The 18,377-nt window shown below is 44.7% G+C and overlaps 1 protein-coding gene across 2 annotated transcripts in view; it reads left to right on the forward strand.

The window, feature by feature from the left end:
* Positions 1-18,377, forward strand: part of CANX (calnexin) — a 96,093-nt gene that overhangs the window by 23,678 nt on the left and 54,038 nt on the right. The window contains exon 1 of one of the 2 annotated variants that reach the window (XM_029583232.1): positions 13,066-13,201. The exons of the other annotated variant lie outside the window; for it this stretch is intronic. The gene's annotated coding sequence lies outside the window, so the exon portion shown is untranslated. Of the gene's footprint in view, positions 1-13,065; positions 13,202-18,377 lie in introns of those variants that run through there. 2 annotated transcript variants of the gene reach the window in all.

Raw genomic sequence — 18,377 nt, forward strand, 5'->3', positions numbered from 1 at the left:
ATGTATACTCTCATCTGCCCCTAGGCAGATGGACAGCCAGCTGCTATCCCCTCCCCATAGTTGCAGCCAGGGGATGGTCCCCCTGTGAAGTTGTGGCCAGCATGGGGTTGGGGAGGGAGCCCCATTTGATGACGTGCTGGCCCCCTACCATGATAATGCCTTCCCAGGAGTGGCCACCGGAGTTTACTTCCACCAAAATCAGCAGCAAGGCTCTGGTGCCCCCTCAAGGCCCGCCCCTGCCAAATGACAAACACACAAGTAGAGCGGCGAGTTCCCTACTCTCCACACACCTGAGGTTGCCATCCATGGACAACTGCTTGCTCTACCTATCTGTAAATGCACCCTTGGCCTGACAGTTTCATTTTACTCCTTTGAATGAGAACCAGCTTCAGCTGCCCCTTCATTTGCAAAGACCCGGGGCGACTCCCCCTCTCTAGCCCAGCTATAGCAGCAATAATCCTCAGCTAGGAGCCACAGAACATGACTTTTTCCATAGATGTCGCCACTGGAGGATGCTCAGGACTCCTCTTCTGGCAGAAGCAGTGCACACTGATCCCACAGAGACATCAGAGACCACATCCCCAACCACAACCAAGAGGCGGAAAAGTCCATAACACTTCCGGAGACAGACTGCCAGACACACAGCCAGACAGGATCCACACTGAGCACACCCTCCTATTACTGGACAAACCCCTCAGAAGCTGAGCAACAACAACCTCCAGACATACCCGCTCAAGAAGTGCTACAGCAACATCTAAAGGACGGAAAAACCTTCAACTCAATCGACAAAACCACCTTCGCAGACTCCAATCAGACCCCACCACCTCAACGTCCTTAACCAATGGAAGAAAAGCAGCAACAACCTCCAACCATACCTGCCCAAGAAGAAATCAAGAGGTGAAGCAGCGACCACCGAACCTCAGCAACCACTGAATCCCACCTCTCTGGAGACCGTGGCATTAAGACCCTAGAGCCACAACCCTAGCAACAGCCTCCACAGGTCCGATCTGACATCATGCATCTAAGAACCCATTGATGAATCCTACCACTCCAAGTCAACCACCAGCGAGAACACGAAACCTGATAAACATCACCATCAACAAATCCATAAAATTTCTGACATGCCTCATGTTCCTTCTCATAAATGCTCAATCTCTATCAAAAAAATTAATACTTATCTCAGACTCAATACACGACACTAAACCTGACTTCATTGCGATTACCGAAACCTGGCTAAAAATATCAGACAACATCCTAACCAACCAACTGGCAACAACACATATGACCTTTTCTCTATTCCCAGAAAAAAATGCAAAGGAGGAGATCTTATGCTAATAGTCAAAAAATGTTTTGCTATGAAACTCATCCCCAACTGTCTCCCATCCCAATACGAAGTAGCTCTATTTGATTCTACCAAACTCCAGATTTATCTGATTTACTGCCCCCCTAAACTACTAGACAACGACATCTCCCCCCTAATAGAATTCATCGTATCAACCGTCAACCACAAAAAACCCACAATCATACCTGGAGATTTCAATCTCCACACTGACAAATCACCCCCACCTCACTCCACGCAAACCCTAATTGATGCACTTACAGCCCTCAATTTCATCCAACTCATACACTACCCAACACACAAAGCAGGCCACACTCTAGACCTGATATTTACCAACGATAAATTCCAATCAAACCCCACTGTATCAATCACACCAGTACCATGGTCCTACCATTATCTTATAAAATGCCAAACTCTCTAGTGGAAGCTAACAATAAACCAGAAATAAACACCCCATACACAATCAAATACAGACCCGCATTTCCCCTTGAACCCCTACAACAAGAACTTGGAACGCAATTAAAGAACCTCGACCTATGTAACATCAACAACGCCACACACTCATGGCATAGAATAACCACAGAAGTTGCCAACAACATTAACCCAGAAAGAACCAAACTGATAAAGAACAACAGGAAAACAGAGAACCTGTGATTTCACAAACACTTAAGAGACACTAAATCAACTCTAAGAAAAAAAGAAAAAGAATGGAGCAGAAACAAATGCCCACTAACACTAGCCAGATACCGAATCTACTTGGCATACTATAAAAACACAATAACTAAAACTAAACGAGATTACTACAGTAAGAAAATCAAAATTGCTCAAACAATCCAAAAATCCTATGTAACATTGTAAAAAACCTCACAGCAGAAAACATCAACACAAACTCTAACACAAACAAAAACCTAAGCAAAGAACTTGCAAATTTCTTTAAAAACAAAATCAGAAAAATTTCTGAGAATTTAATCAAATCCACGAACCAAAACACACAGCTAACCAACACTGCATTAATATCATGGTCATCCTTTGAACCCATTTCATCCACTGAGACTGAAAACCTCATTAGAATCAATAAACCCAGCACGTCATGAACTTGATACAATTCCCACCCGTACACTAAAAGAGATATCTCAATTCATCTCCCCAACAATAACATCAATCATCAATAAATCCCTTGAAGATGCTGATCTACCCGACTTTCTCAAAAAGGCAACAATTAAGCCCATCCTAAAAAAAATGAACCTTGATCCCAATGACCTAAATAACTACCGACCCATATCGAACTTACCCTTACTTGCAAAACTAACAGAAAAGGCTGTACTGAAACAACTAGACGAGCATCTGGAACTAAACAACATCCTTTATCCCACACAACATGGCTTCCGAAGATGACACAGCACCGAAACACTACTCATCTACCTAACAAACACTGTTCTAAAAGGGTTCAACAATGGCCAAAAATACATTCTCATCCTACTAGAGCTATCTGCAGCATTCGAAATGGTTGACCATAAAATCCTAATTCAACGACTAACCGAAATAGGCATAACAGGAAACACCCTAGCATGGTTCTCCTCTTTCCTTCGAAACAGATCATTCCAGGTAGCCGTCAACAACTCCCTCTCAGACTCAATCCCTCTTGAAACCGGAGTACCACAGGGATCTGCTCTATCTGCCACCCTGTTCAGCATCTATATTCTACCGCTATGCCAACTACTTTCAAATCTCATCATCACCTATTACATGTACGCAGACGACATCCAACTTATCGTCCCGGTAACAAGCATAATAGAGAGTGCCTTCAACCTTTCAGCCACATATCTTACCAACATAAAAAATACCTTAAATCAAATGAAATTATGCCTGAGCATAGACAATACCGAATACATTCTACTAGAAAGAAAAAGCTCAACAAACCCTCCCAATAACACAAGTCTAACCGACAACACAATGATCAAACTTTGAGAAAACGTGAAAGACCTAGGTATATGGCTAGACCCTGAACTGAACTTCAAGAAACACATCGCCCTGCAAGCCAAAGAGGGCTTCTACAAACTTGCAATACTCAAATGACTGAAACCACTTCTAAACCAACCAGAATTCAGAACAATACTGCAATCTCTAATTTTCTCATGCTCTGACTACTGCAACTCACTACTCCTAGGACTCCCCAAAACAACCACACGTCCTCTCCAAATACTTCAGAATGCCACAATCAGTATTCTCACCGGACACATACGATCTGAACACATCACCCCGTTATTAAAAGATCTGCACTGGTTACTCATTGAAAAACACATTGAATACAAAATGCTCACAATAATCCACAAAACTATACATAACAATGACCCCAACTGCCTAAATACATTATTCCAAAAGCATCAGCCCCAGCGAAACACAGGAATTCCCCCAATCTCCTCAGTAAGAGAAAGAGCGACATCAATAGCCTGTCCATACCTATGGAACTCATTCCCAGAAAACATAAGGCTTCAAAATGACGCAAAACTCTTTAAAAAAAAAAAAAAAAACTACTCAAAACTTGGCTATTCCGACAAGCCTACAAAGACTGTATTGGATCAGCTGATGATATTGTAGAAGCCGACTGTATTAGATAAGCAGATATCAACCTTTGCATTTGTTTTTGTTTATTTCATTGTTATGCTATTTAGCAGTACTCCCACGATTTGTTATCCTCTTTTGAGATTTATATTTTAGTATTTTAGATTATTCCAACAGCTATTACTAATGTTTTACTTCTTTATATATGATAGCTATTATCATTCTTTCACTATTTCATTATTGTACTTTCCTTGTTAAATAATTGTAAACCGTTTTGTTCAATGAAGATTCCCACTGATATGATGGTATAAAAAAACAAACCATCAGCCCAGCCCCTGCAGTTCTAAATATTTGGCTTGCTGAAACACAATAACATAAAATCAGATTAATGAAGGCTATTCCCATGTCTCTCTTATCTCTTTCGGGCCAATACAGTATGGTGCGCTCGATTGTGCACACCGTTAGCCCCCGTTTGGCCGCGCGTTTTCGACATGCTATTTTTACCCCTTATACAGTAAGGGGTAATAGCGCGTGGAAAACACGCGGCCAAACCCCCCCCCCCCCCCCCGAAACTAGTAGTGCCCGCAACATGCAAATGCATGTTGATGTGCTTATTAGTTAGTCCCGCGCGATCCAGAAAGTAAAATGTGCAGCCAAGCCGCACATTTTACACTCAGAAATGAACTCCAAAGGCAGGAGTTAATTTCGGCCAGCACCAGGAAAGTGTACAGAAAAGCAGAAAAAACTGCTTTTCTGTACACCCTCCGACTTAATATCATAGCGATATTAAGTCGGAGGCCCCAGAAATAAAAAAAAAAAAAAAAATCAGCCCGCAGCTCACGGGTTGGAAGATGGACGCTCAATTTTGCTGGCGTCCGTTTTCCGAACCCGTAGCTGTCAGCGGGTTCGACAAACGACACCGGTAAAATTAAGCGTTAGCTGTCAAACCCGCTGACAGCCGATGCTTCTGCCTCCTTATTACCGCGGGCCCTCATTTGAATACTAAATCGCGCGCCCAGGAGAGTGACCGGGGTGCGCGTCAGGAGAGCGGGCGCTCACCTCGGAGTGCCAGCTCTCCCGTGCATTTTACTATATCGGGTCGAATTGGGGAGGAAGGAGTCAGAATCTGCAGGAGTCAGCTTTGGAAGGGGAGTCGGGCTGGGCAGTTGAGAAGGATTCTGGGATTGGGCAGGGTCTCAAGATATGATAGGTCCAAGCTGAGGAGGGAAAAGGGAGTGTCCTTCTGGCTGGAGCAGGGGGTCAAGGTGCGTTGAGGTTGGGGGAAAGTGGAGGGTTAGAACGTGATACGCCTGGGCTGGGAAGGTGGGGTGGAAAGAATGTGCTCGGGTCGGGTTAATGAAGGTCATCAGAATGTGCAGGGTTGGGTGAGAGCAAAAGGGGAATCAGTGTGATAAGGTTGCCAAGAGTCCTAATTTTTTTTTCTGGCCTGTACATGTTACGGTTGCCGCTCGCGCCCGACCGCCTTCCCTCCATCTTCGCAGCCGCTGCTGCCGTGGTTTCTCCTTCGTGGCGTGGAGCCGCTGCAGCTGACTCTCCTCTGCAGCATGGAGCCACTACTGGGACATTCCTCTTCATGGCCCCAGTGCCACTGCCTTCTCCGCCTTTACGCGGCAGGAGGGCCACTGCCGTTGCCTCCACCTATGCGGCAGGAATGCTGCCGACGCTGCTGCCTCTCTGCCTGTCCCGGGTCCTGCATAGGCGTGCGTGTGTGCCTCTTCTCAATATTTAAAGGGCCAGCGGCAGGAAAAGCCCCGCAGCCCCAACAGATGATGTCATCTTCCTGCTACATCTTCAGCCCTATAAAAGGGCTCTGCTTCCACTCCTCTGGGCCTTCGCATTGGATCTTCACAGTTGCCTGTGGTCTCTTCATCCGACAAGGTCCTCCGTGGTCTGCTTCTGTCCAGATGGTTCTGTGTTCTTTGTTAGATGTTCCTGTTCTCTCTGGATGTTCCTGTTCTTTGTTGGAGCTCCTTCATCACCTGCCAGTGTTCCTGATGTTCCTTGTCCTTGATGTTCCCTGATGTTCCGGTCCTGGTCTTGATGTTCCAGCTTCCGGCTCTTCATCCTGCTTTCAGATTTCCCTCTTGTCCACCTTTTCTTGGCGTGCCACCGTCATGGTCCGTGACCAGCCCACGGGGGTGTGTAGGGTGCTTTGTGGCACAAAGCCTGTCTTCATGTTTGCAGCACAAGTCTCCTGAAGGTCCTTGCTTTTAATGCTGAAGTCTGTTCCTGAATCCTGAGTCTTGAATCCTTGAATCCTGTTCCTGGTCTTTGGAATTTCTTGTTCCTGCTTCCGCCCGTGCCCTAGACTCAAGCCAGAGCCTGCTCTGCTTTAGCGTGGTCAGCAACCAGCCATGGGCGGCTGTGTAGGGCACGCCTCTGTGTAGGCCTCTCCTGAATCTTCATCATGTTTCCAGCCTCAAGTCTTCATCTTCTCATCTGGAGTCTGCTTCGCTTCTGGTGTGGTCCGCGACCAGCCATGGGCAGCTGTGAGGGTGCACTGCGGTGCAGTACTCACCCTCTACTAGTGCCTGAATCCTGAATCCAAACCTGAGTCTTCCAAGTTTCTCGAGTCCTCGTTTGAGTCTCCCAAGTTTCTTAGTTCCATGTCTCGTCATGCTCCTGCCCTCAGCCTCCGTCTGGCCTCAGGCACTTGTCGTTCCCAAGCGGCGGGTCTGGAAGGGCTCACCTGTGCGTGCAGGTCCAGTGGAGGTCCGAGCCTGCCTTGTTTCAGTTTCTCTGATGTTCCATGTCTTGATCCTGGTCCCGCCTTGCTCCAGCCTGTGCTTGGACACTCTCACCTCCCACGGTGAGTGCCTTGGGGCTCCTCCCTGAGCCGCGCCGTGGTCCAAGGGCTCACATCCCTCCAGAGTAAGCGACCGCATCCCCGCGCTCGCAACAGTACAGACCTTTGGGATACTGTACTGACAAAAGATGGAGGGTGAAAATGTTTAGAAAGGTCCTGATTTTTACCCTCCAGCTACAGGTTAGCATCCAAATCCTCTCCTGCGATTATACAATGCAGCATGCACTTTGGTAATTACTCTGCATTCAGTAGGTGTTGGATACGTTTATTTTGTGTCACTCACATACAGGCCGATACAGTACAGTGTGCTCCGGTGGAGCGCACTGTTAGCCGGCATTTGGACACACGTTTTCGACGTGCTAGCTTTACTCCTTATTCAGTAAGGGGTAATAGTGCGTTGAAAATGCGCGTCCAACCCCCCCCGAGACTAATAGGGCCCACAACATGCAAATGCATGTTGATGGTCCTATTAGTCATTCCCGTGAGTTACAGTAAGTAAAATGTGCAGCCAAGCCGCACATTTTACTTTAAGAAATTAGCGCCTACCAAAGGTAGGCGCTAATTTCTGCCAGCGCCGGGTAAGTGCACAGAAAAGCAGTAAAGACTGCTTTTCTGTGCACCCTTCAACTTAATATCATGGCGATACTAAGTCGGAGGCCCCAAAAGTTTAAAAAAAAAAAAAATTTTAATTGGCTCGTGGGTTGAAAACTGGACCCTCAATTTTGCCGGCGTCCGGTTTCTGAACCCGTGGCTGTCAGCGGGCTCGAGAACCGACGCTGGCAAAATTGTGCGTCGGCCTTCAAACTCGCTGACAGCCGCCGCTTCCGTCAAAAAAGAGGCGCAAGGGCCATGCTAGTGTCCCTAGCGCCTCTTTGTACCGTGGGCCCTAATTTAAATAAATTAAGTTACTGAATCGCGCGCAGAGGAGAGCGGGCGCTCACCCGCTTTCCCACGTGGTTTACTGTATCGGCCCAATAGACATTAGTGCATGATTTCATCAGACCTAAAATATTTTACAGAACAGGATTGTAGTCTCTGGGCTAGTAAAGGTGAACCTTTTTGGAGTAAAGAACCAATGGTCATGCTATGAGGCTCCAAAGGGATAGATTCAGGAGTAACATCAGAAAACATTTCCTCACAAAAAGGGTGGTGGATGCCTGATAGAGGCGAAAACAAGAGAGCCTGGGACAAACACAGAGAACTGGATAGTCTACATGTACAAGCTGAAATCAGTTGGAGGACCCTATTCAATGTCTGACATCTACGCTCCCTTCCATTCTCCCCAGCAACTCCTTCCTTTCTCCGTCAAATTTTCAAACATTTTGGAGATGCTGTGTAAAGGGACTTTTATTGGCACTCTTCCCCATTACAAACAGAGACTGTGAAAACAGGTAGGAAGCAGCTAGAGCCTGCCCAGTTTACTTCCTGCCGCAGTGCCATAGACCCCAGTTAAGCTCTGCCCACCCCCTCACTTTCCAACGTCTCGTTTACCTTGCAATCTTTCCTGATTAGCACTAATAACCCTTTACAGGAGCGCAGGAGTCCATTACAGGTGGAATCTTTTGCAGACAGATTTCTCCTGACACCTGCATAAACCAGGGCAGTGATTGTCCACCTTTCTTAAAGTCTGTGGAACAGCTGCAGCCCTCATGAGCCGGGGGGAGAGCACTGAAAATGAAAAAGCAGGAGGTTGGGGATGTATTCCCTCCTGCACCCGCTCTTTAATCTCCTGGGTCAGCCCTGCAGCTGGTCCAGGCCATTTTAAGAAGGTAAGTACAGTAGCCAATTTAAGAACATTGTTTTTTTTTTTAAAAAAGGTTGCTCTTATTAACATTAAGCCTCTCTCTCTCCCTCCAGCCAACAGTATTATCCTCTGGGAAAAAAAAGCAGAACATCCGTCCCTCTCTTTCCCTCCCAGCCAGCCAGCTTCCACTCATCAATGAAAAGAAATCCTTCGCTCTAGCTTTCCCTCCCAACTGCCAGCCAACAACATTAATAACCCCTGGACATTTATTTGCCAGTGGAGGTTGGTCCCGAGGCTCAATGTCTGACAGGGGAGCAGCTGAATATCAAGTCAGCGTGAGACTGCTCCAGAATCTGTTCCACTCTCAGACCCCCATGGTACCCCCTGTAAGAAAGTGGGGTCTGAGAGCAGTAACAGCAGCAGCTATTCTCCTCCCAGAGATCGGACCTTGAGACCACCCCAACTGGAAAAAAACCCCCCAATGTTTGTGCAGTAGGTAATGCAGGATAGAGGGCTGGGCTTAGGAAGGGTATCTGCTGGCTGTGATGCAGGGTGCAATGCAGCATATTCAGCGTCTGTAGCTGCAGAGCAGATCCTGCTGCTTCCTGAAATCACTCACTCCAGTGAGTAGCAGAAATACTGCCAGGAAACCGGTGCTGATCTCTGGACACTGCACTAGGGTTACTAAATAGCTTGCTGTACTCTGTTTTGAAAAAAACAAAACCCTGAACTCCTAATATTTAAACAAGTTACAGCAAAACAACTTCTCCCTTTTCCTTCCATCTAAAGTTTAGAGCTGCTTTTGGACTATTTGATTTGCAAACTAAATCGGGGCACTACAGCGGTGCTCCTTCCCTGAACCCTATTTCTTGCTTGCTACAGAACAGTGAGTGGCAGCCCAGTCCCCGGGGAAACACTCGGCCAGTCAGGTTTTCAGGATATCCACAATTAATATGCGTTGGGTGCATTTGCATGCAGTGGAGACCGTGCATCACTGCAAATACATCTCATTAATATTCAGTGGGGATATCCTGAAAACCTGAAGTATTCGAAGACTATAATTGCCTACCCCTGGAAGATAAGAGAAAGTTTGGCAGTAGGTAGCTGCAACATTAGCGTCTCTCAGAACGTCGATTGCCAGTTTTAGTCCTTTTTTCGCACTGAATACAAACTCTGAATATTTTCAGTTGAGGATAAAAATGTCCCGACAAAGGGAATTAGCCAACTGTACATTCAGTGATAATTCCTTTCTTAGCTATCTTTTTGCCGCCTCTGGTATTATTTCATATGCCTAAGCAAAATGCTTTTATGGTGTAAAACAGTTGAAGTGGCTGCAGTGCTGCAAACATGGTGCTGTGCAAGGAATCCTATTGACTAGAGTAGGGGATAGGCAACTCCAGTCCCGGAAATGACACAAGCAGGGCAGGTTATCAGGATTTCCATCATCAATCTGCATGAGAAATGTTTGCATCCAACAAAGGCAAGGCATGCAAATAAACCTCATTCATATTCATGGTGGATGTCCTAAAAATCAGACCTGTGTGCCGCAGCCCAAGGGCCGGAGTTGTCTATCCCTGGAAGAGTGCTGATTCATGTTACTCCGTATCACCATTACAGCCTTTGTTCTCCTCTGCCACTGGTTAAGATAAATGAACTCTTTGCTTTGTACCTGATTTATTACATTGTATTCTTTTTTTTTTTCCCCTGTGAGAATTCTGTTGGATTTTACTAATTACTGTTGCCTTGGCACTAGCAGATTTTCTTCCCAAACCTGCTGTGGTGAGTTCCTCTCCCTTAGTAGATTGAAATGGAGTTTTAGTTCTTAATTTTTGATTGATTGGAGGGAGAGGATTTTTACTATTCTCACAGGTCAAGCAGGACAGCAGGATGGTAGTCCTCACATATGGGTGACATCAGGATGGAGCCCAATCACGGAACACTTTCGTCAAAGTTTCTAGAACTTTGACTGGCACCTACTGGGCATGCCCAGGATGGCACTAACCCTGCAACCAGCAGGGGTCCCCCTTCAGTCTTGTTTGAAAGCTAAAGTAAGTGCCAAAAATAAAAATTAGAAAACGTAACGAACCCAACACCGCGGGGTGGCGGGCGGGTTTCGTGAGGACCAACATCCTGCTGTCCTGTAAGAACACCTGTTACAGGTAAGCAACATTTTGCTTTCTCACAGGTCAAGCAGGATGGTAGTCCTCACATATGAGTGAGTACCGAGCTGAGGCTGTACCCAAAGATGTGCAACAGGCACAACAACTGGGGTGGAATTTGGTAAAGGGCATCCGTGATTGGGCTGCATCCTGTGATGTCACCCATATATGAGGACTAACATCCTGCTGTCCTGTGAGAACACCTGTTCCAGGTAAGCAACATTTTGTCATCTGCTCTCAAGTCTAAAGGTCACACACTTCATATACGCCGATGATGTCCAGATTTTGCTGCCAATTACCGACTCCATCACAAACCATTAACTTCTGGAACAATTGTCTACAGTCCATAAACTCCCTCCTCACTAGCCTTAACTTAGTACTCAATACGTCAAAAATGGAACTTATGCTGATCACTCTGGATGACAACTTTCAGGCTAACAACAACCTAATCACACCGCTAATGATCACCCCCACACACGTAACAGATCTTGGCGTTACTATCGACAATAGGCTGAACCTCAAAAAATTTGTCAAGAACACAACGAAAGAATGCTTTCACAAACTACACATATTGAAAAAGTTGAAACCTCTCCTCCATTTTCAGGACTTTAGAACAGTCCTCCAAACAATTCTAGTTTCAAAAATTGATTACTGCAACTCTCTGCTAATTGGCCTTCCAACTATCACCACCAAACCACTACAAATGTTGCAGAACTCGGCTGCCAGGATTCTAACCAACACTAGTAGAGGAGAACACATCACACCTATACTAAAAAACCTACACTGGCTCCCTATCAAATCCAGAATCATATTCAAAGTACTAACCATAACCCACAAGACCATTCATTCCCAAACTTCGCTAGCTCTAAGCTGCCCACTTCGTCCTCATGCATCATCAAGACCAATCAGAACCAGCTACTTAGGCACCTTATATGCACCTCCAGCCATGTCATTGCTCAAGAAACGTGCATTCTCGACTGCCAGCCCCTTTCACTGGAATGCCCTCCCCACTGACCTTCGTCTTGAAGCTTGTAGTCGAGCATTCAAAAAGAAGCTCAAAACTTGGCTTTTCACAAAAGCCTTCACTTAAAGATCTCTCCCCGAGCCATGACTCAGGGTTAGACTTATTCTCGCATTTCATAATCCCTTACGCTAGATGTCTGATGCCGTAACTATTTCATCTTATAACTTTGCCTAATGATTCCACCTGTTAGATGTACGTTATGCTGCACGTTATGCTGCACTCATGCTTAAGTCAGATGTAAACCCAACTTTTTGTTGACTGTTTTTAATTATTTGCAATTATGGGTATCTATTTATAATCATTTAATTCTTGTTCTCTGCTTTAGCTATAAGTTCTAAGTTCTTATGAAGTTATCCCTGTTCTTTGTACCCACTTGTTTGATGTAATTTCCAACTTTGGTTCTATGTAAACCGACGTGGTATGTACTAGTACATGAACATCGGTATATAAAAGCCTTTAAATAAATAAATAAATAAATAAATAAAATAACTGGTTTGTCATCTTCTGTATATGGTGCGATTCAACATGGCATCTCTCTCAATTTCCAGAGCGTTCCCAGGTATCCCCCTGAGGCAGTAAAGCACTGGCCTCCCAACACCCACTTTTTAATGCAGCAAATTTAAATCCAGTCTCAGAGGTGGAATAAAGTCAGCTTGCAGTCAAGGGCTCATTAATAACTTAAAAAATAGATTGTGTTGTGATGTGTCCTCCCCTTAGTATCATTGTAACACTTTAATTTACTGCTTTTGGTGGAAAAAAATAATTGCATATTTTCACTTCATTTAAAAAAAAAACAAAAAACCACTTTTCTTATGGCCACATGGCAAGGGATGCTTAATATTTTGCTGAGGTTGCTAAAATCAATTACAGCAAAATAAGAAGCCGGCTCAAATCGGCGCACCATGCAATAAACTATTGCGTGCTACGACCGTTCTGTTCGTGTACCCTTTTTAACGCTTCCTCTCTTAAATATTGCATCGGACACCCAGGGCAATGTGGCTGCAGGCGCGTTAGGAACATTTCAGCGCACTTCTTAGTGCATTGGCCAGACTGAAAAGAAAGGAGCCTTTCGGAGAGTGTGGGCTCCGCATCGTGGCGTTACGTTACAAATGCGTTCTGCCCGTAAACGGTATCTTGTCAATGTCATGTCATGAAGCTTGAACGTCTTTCATGGCATTATCCCTTTAAGAGATTTCTTTCCCACGTCTCCTCCCCCTGGTATCTACGCTCCCTCCGACAGCTTCGTGCTCTCGGAGCACGCCAGCCAATCCCCATCCACTTCCTCCGCGCCAACCAGCGAATCCAAGCACTCCACGAAGAGCAGGTCGGCCGGGCGGGCTTGGAAGGCTTCACCGACAACTCGATAGACCAATGCCGTTGCTCCACCAAGGAACTAGCGTCACGTTACCCTCACCAGCAGCCAATTGCAGACGACAAGATGGGAGGGGTCTTGTAGCTCGAGACAGACACACGGCGGAGGCGCGCCTCCCTTTTTTTTCCCCTGACACGTGACGGAGGGCAGCCGTTGCTGCGTCCGGGTGGTGAGGTGAGTGATGGAAACAAGTCTCGCTCAGTGCTGGGCCGCGCTTTCAGCCCCGCGGCCGAATGATTGCTCCGTCCAGGCTACGAGGGGAGTGGGCGGGAGGCCACTGGGAGCTCAGCGGCGGGAGAGGGAGGAGAAGGCAGCGAGGCCTCGTGCTGCGGCCTGTCCTGGAGATGGAAGCCGGCAGCTCGCTGGAGAGAGCGGAGGGAGGTTGCCCGTCTTGCGGGAGGGGGCCCGGCTAGAGAGATTTCCGGTATCGTGGATGATGGGAGATAACCTGGAGAGATCACTGGTTTTAACAGTGGTGGCAATTATTATCCCTCTCTGTCTGTGATGGAGGAAGTGTTCGGGGCTTTTAGGCACTGTCAATGGTGGTAAGAGAGTCGGGGTTTCCCTTGCGTCATATTTAGTGGTATCATGAATGATAATGCAGAGGTGATACTTACATGAATGAGAATCAAGGGTATGTTAAGGTGCTTAGGGGGAGGTGCAGTTAGCAGAAATAGTTAACGATTCTGTAGAAATCACTAATGACATCTTGTCTTCTTGTCGAGGTCAGGAGGTTGGGTTTTCAAATGCATACGCAAGGGTTAGGTATACTCTCCTCCCTTTGTCCCCTTTTTTTCCAGCCTGAAAGAAAGATCAGCCCTCTCATTAAAACTGGCTGGAGAAATCAATGCTTGACTGATCCAGGGGATCTTCTTTTTTTTTTTTTTTTTTTGTGGAATGACACCTGCCTTTATATTAACTGGCAGGGAAGAGTTAGTTGTACCATCTCTTTCCCCCATCCTCTATCTGCCCAAATTTGGAGCCTCTGATCCCTACCACCTTTGTGAAACAGTGTCAGGTCCATCATGCAACCCGGTTCCCTTTACCAGGGTGTTTTTGCTAGTGGATGTGGTCAAAACTGTCAATATAGCTGGGTTTAAAAAAGGGTTGGACAAGTTCTTGGAAGAAAAGGCCATAAACCATTATTAAGGTAACTTAATAGAATCTGTCAGTAAGAGCAAGGTGGTGCATATAGGGAAGAATAACCCACAATGTTAAGTTCTATATTAGGAGATACCACCCAGGAAAAAGATCTTCATAGTTGATATTACATTGAAATCTTTTGAATGTTGGTGTTCAAAAAGCAAACAATGTTAGGAATTATTAGGAAGGGAATGGCAAAATGGAGGATGTCACTAAATCAACCTCACCACCTATTCCAGATGAACAAGCTCTCTCAAAAGCTATAGAACTCGCTTCTTACTTCCAACAGAAGATCTTAAATACCCTCGCCCTCCTTCCTACAAATACAACCCCCCTAAAGTCAGGTGAGAATTCCAATTCTCTAAATAGACCCAAATTTGACTGTTTCGAATCAATCTCCACCAAAGAGATTGAATCCCTTCTAAATAAACTGAAACCTGCTAGCCATCCAGCTGACAACATCCCATCGAGACTCCTGCTTCTAATCCCTAACTTGATCTCAGGACCTCTGACCAGTATAATAAATAGCCTCCTATCCCAAGGAAGCTACCCAGACATCCTAAAAACCGCTTCACTCAAGCCCCTCCTCAAGAAACACAATTTAGACCCAAATGTTCCAGCAAATTTCAGACCCATCTCTAACCTCCCTTTCGTCGCTAAATTAACGGAGAAATTGGTAAACACACAGCTTTCTGACTACCTGGAAGACCACAAGATCCTACACCCTTCGCAATATGGTTTCCGGAAATCACGCAACACGGAAACCCTCCTCATCTCACTAACAGACCATATTATTATGGGGTTAGATAAAGGACATTCCTTTTTACTAGTCTTGTTAGACATTTCGGCGGCTTTCGACACCGTCAATCACACCATCCTGTTGGATCGTCTAGCAGATATCGGCATCTCGGGATCTGCGTACAACTGGTTCAAGTCCTTCCTCAGTAATAGGACTTACAAAGTCAAAATCAATAATAAAGAGTCTCCCCTAACAAAATCTAATCTTGGGGTACCACAAGGATCTTCTTTATCCCCAACCCTCTTCAACATATACCTCCTCCCCCTCTGCCAAATGTTAACAGATCTCAATCTAATTCATTATCTGTACGCAGACGACGTACAGATTCTAATCCCCATAACAGATTCAATAGCAAAAGCGCTCACCCATTGGAATAACTGCCTACTTTCCATCACCAATCTACTCAATAGCTTAAACTTGGTCCTTAACGCTTCTAAGACAGAGCTTCTCATCTCCTCAAATGATAATATCCATCAACCAACATCATTCAACGCTAACATCACATGTAAACAGGTGAGAGATCTTGGGGTGATTCTAGACAACCGACTAAACCTCAGGAAAATGGTCAACACAACAACGAAAGATTGCTTTTACAGATTACAGGTCCTAAAACGACTTAAACCTCTCTTATTCTTCCACGACTTCAGGACAGTCCTCCAAGCGTTACTGTTCTCCAAAATAGACTACTGCAGCGCCCTGCTACTAGGACTTCCCAAATCCTCTACTAAACCACTGCAGATGATTCAAAATGCGGCAGCAAGATTGTTAACCAGTACCAGCCGCCACGATCACATATCACCCATTCTCAGGAATCTACATTGGTTACCAGTAAATTACAGAATTCTTTACAAATCAATCACCTTAATCCATAAAACTATCCATCATCAACTTCAACTTGACCTGGAAATACCTCTTAAACTCTATTCTTCTATCAGACCAACTAGAGACATGTACAAAGGCACTCTGAATGTTCCCCCCACTAAAGCCTCATGCCTCGCTATGACCAAAGACAGAGCCTTTTCAATAGCAGGCCCATCGATCTGGAACAGTATCCCATCAAACCTCAGACTGGAGCCATGCCTTTTAACTTTCAGAAAAGGACTTAAGACCTGGCTCTTTCAACAAGCCTTCCCTGAACCAGACAATCAATAGTTGGCCTTCATTGCTACTCGGTCTGGCACTCCATTTTTCAATGAAGGAATAAATGGACTCTGAGTCATTAAGGTTAAAACACCGTCTAAGTTTTTAACTTGTACTTTCTATGGTAAAATTTCTTTTACCGGCCTATCTTCCTTCCAGCTTGTTGCAAGCTTCTAAGTTCTCTCCCCTTGTTGATTGTAATTTTTGACTTATTCCTACTCATTGTTATCTTTCGTTTACGTGGATTTGTTACTCTTGTTGTTTTTCCCTTTTGTTAATCTGTAAACCGATCCGATATGGTAATTTACTATGAAGGTCGGTATAAAAAACTGTTAAATAAATAAATAAATAAATAAATAATGCCTCTGTATCACTCCAGGGTTAGAGCATTCCTTGAATACTGTGTACAATTCTGGTCACATCTCAAAAAAGATTCAGTTGCACTGGAGAAATTACAGAGAAGGGCGACCAAATGATAAAGGGCATGGAGTGACTCTCCTTTGATGAAAAGCTAAATAAGTTAGAGCTGCTCAGCTTGGAGTTAGTAGGTAACACAGTTAAAACAAATCTGAATTCTTTTTCATTCAAGGCACAATTACCATATATACTCATGGATAAGGCAAGGGTATTTTTTGGGCCAAAAAAGTAAGACATTTCTGTGATCTGTGGATAAATCAAGGGTGAAATCTAGGGAGCTTATGAAATGAAGGTCAAATCATAATAAGAAGTATACCCATAACTTCAGAAAATTTCCTGGTGTTTGAATCCTTTCCTCTCTCCCCCATGGCTATCTCTAGTGGTTGGCCCCTTATGATGACTGAATTGTTCTCTTGCTCCCCTCTTGATCCCTTAACTCACCTGCTGCTGTCAGGAGTATGACAGGACTTGTGGTTGTTCAGGCATGTCCGACCTCCTCCCCCGTGGGGTCCTAGTGGTGTGTTTTGAACCATGTGGTTCTATGTGCGCCAATCAGGCCCTAGTTTGGAAAGAGGGAGGATGCGCCTGAGTAACCACAAGTCCCATTCTGATAGCAGCAAGTGGGTGAGTTAAGGGATCAGGATGGGGAGAGAGCAAGTGAACAGTTCAGTCAGTCGTCAGAATAATTGTGGATTGACCTGTGGATAAGGTGACCAAGCTTTTAAGGAGCTATTTTCTAGGTTTAATTTTTCGACTTGTACACAAGTATATATGGTAAGCTCTGGAATTCATTGCCAGCAGATGTGGTTAAGGCAGTTAGTGTAGCCAGATTTTAAAAAAAGTTTGGATAAGTTCCTGGAGAAGAAGTCCATAAACTACTATTAATCAATGGCGACAAGCAGTGGCTATTCCCTAGCATTAGTAGCATGGCATTGTATTTATTTAGGATTTTTATATACCAATGTTCTAAAAGAATATCATAACGGTTTACAAAAAACAATATTCATAATCTAGGTCTCTTCAACAAATATGTTCTGGGTCAACATAACATCAGAAACAAGTTAGAGGTCAGGACAGTAGTTTGTAATATGTAAGTTCCACTTCAGTGATCATCACAGATTAGTCTGTAATTTGTCATAATATACTTTACATCGCTCAATACTTTTGCTCATTCTACTAATAACTTCACCATCAAAAATCAGGTGACATTTTCATATTGATGATGTAAGTTAAATCATATGCATTTTTGAAGAGCCAGGTCTTTAGTTCACGTTTGAAACTTTATCAGGCGTAATGTCTCTGGTAGTAAGTTCCACAACTTGGGACCTACTGTGGAAAACATTCAGTCTCTTATTTGTGTTAGGTGCTTACTGGCACAGTTAATAGTCCTTTGTTTTGTGATTTTTAATGTCTGCTCCTTTGTATATGGTTGAAGTGTCACTCGTAAAAAGTAGGGGTTTGTGTCATTGATGATAAAAATTATTTAATGTTTGGATACTTGCCAGGTACTTGTGGCTTGGATTGGCCGCTGTTGGAGACAGGATACTGGACTTGATGGACACTTGGACCCAGTATGGCATTTATTTATTTATTTATTAACTTTTATTTACTGACATTCGTGAAACACATCATACCGGTTTACAAAGAACTCAGGCGGAAAATACAATAAAACAATGTTCTTATGTAATCTTTTGAGATCCAGTCAGGTACTTGTGCCCTGGATTGGCCAGTGTTGCTAATAGGATACTGAGCTTGATGGACCTTTCATCTGGCCCAGTACAGAAAATCTTATCTTCATTTAACCAATCTCAAAGCATTTTCAAGCAATCCTTGGCTTCACAACTGGAGGAC

Source organism: Rhinatrema bivittatum, chromosome 18 (genome assembly GCF_901001135.1).
Source record: "Rhinatrema bivittatum chromosome 18, aRhiBiv1.1, whole genome shotgun sequence".
Taxonomy (NCBI): Eukaryota; Metazoa; Chordata; class Amphibia; order Gymnophiona; family Rhinatrematidae; genus Rhinatrema; species Rhinatrema bivittatum.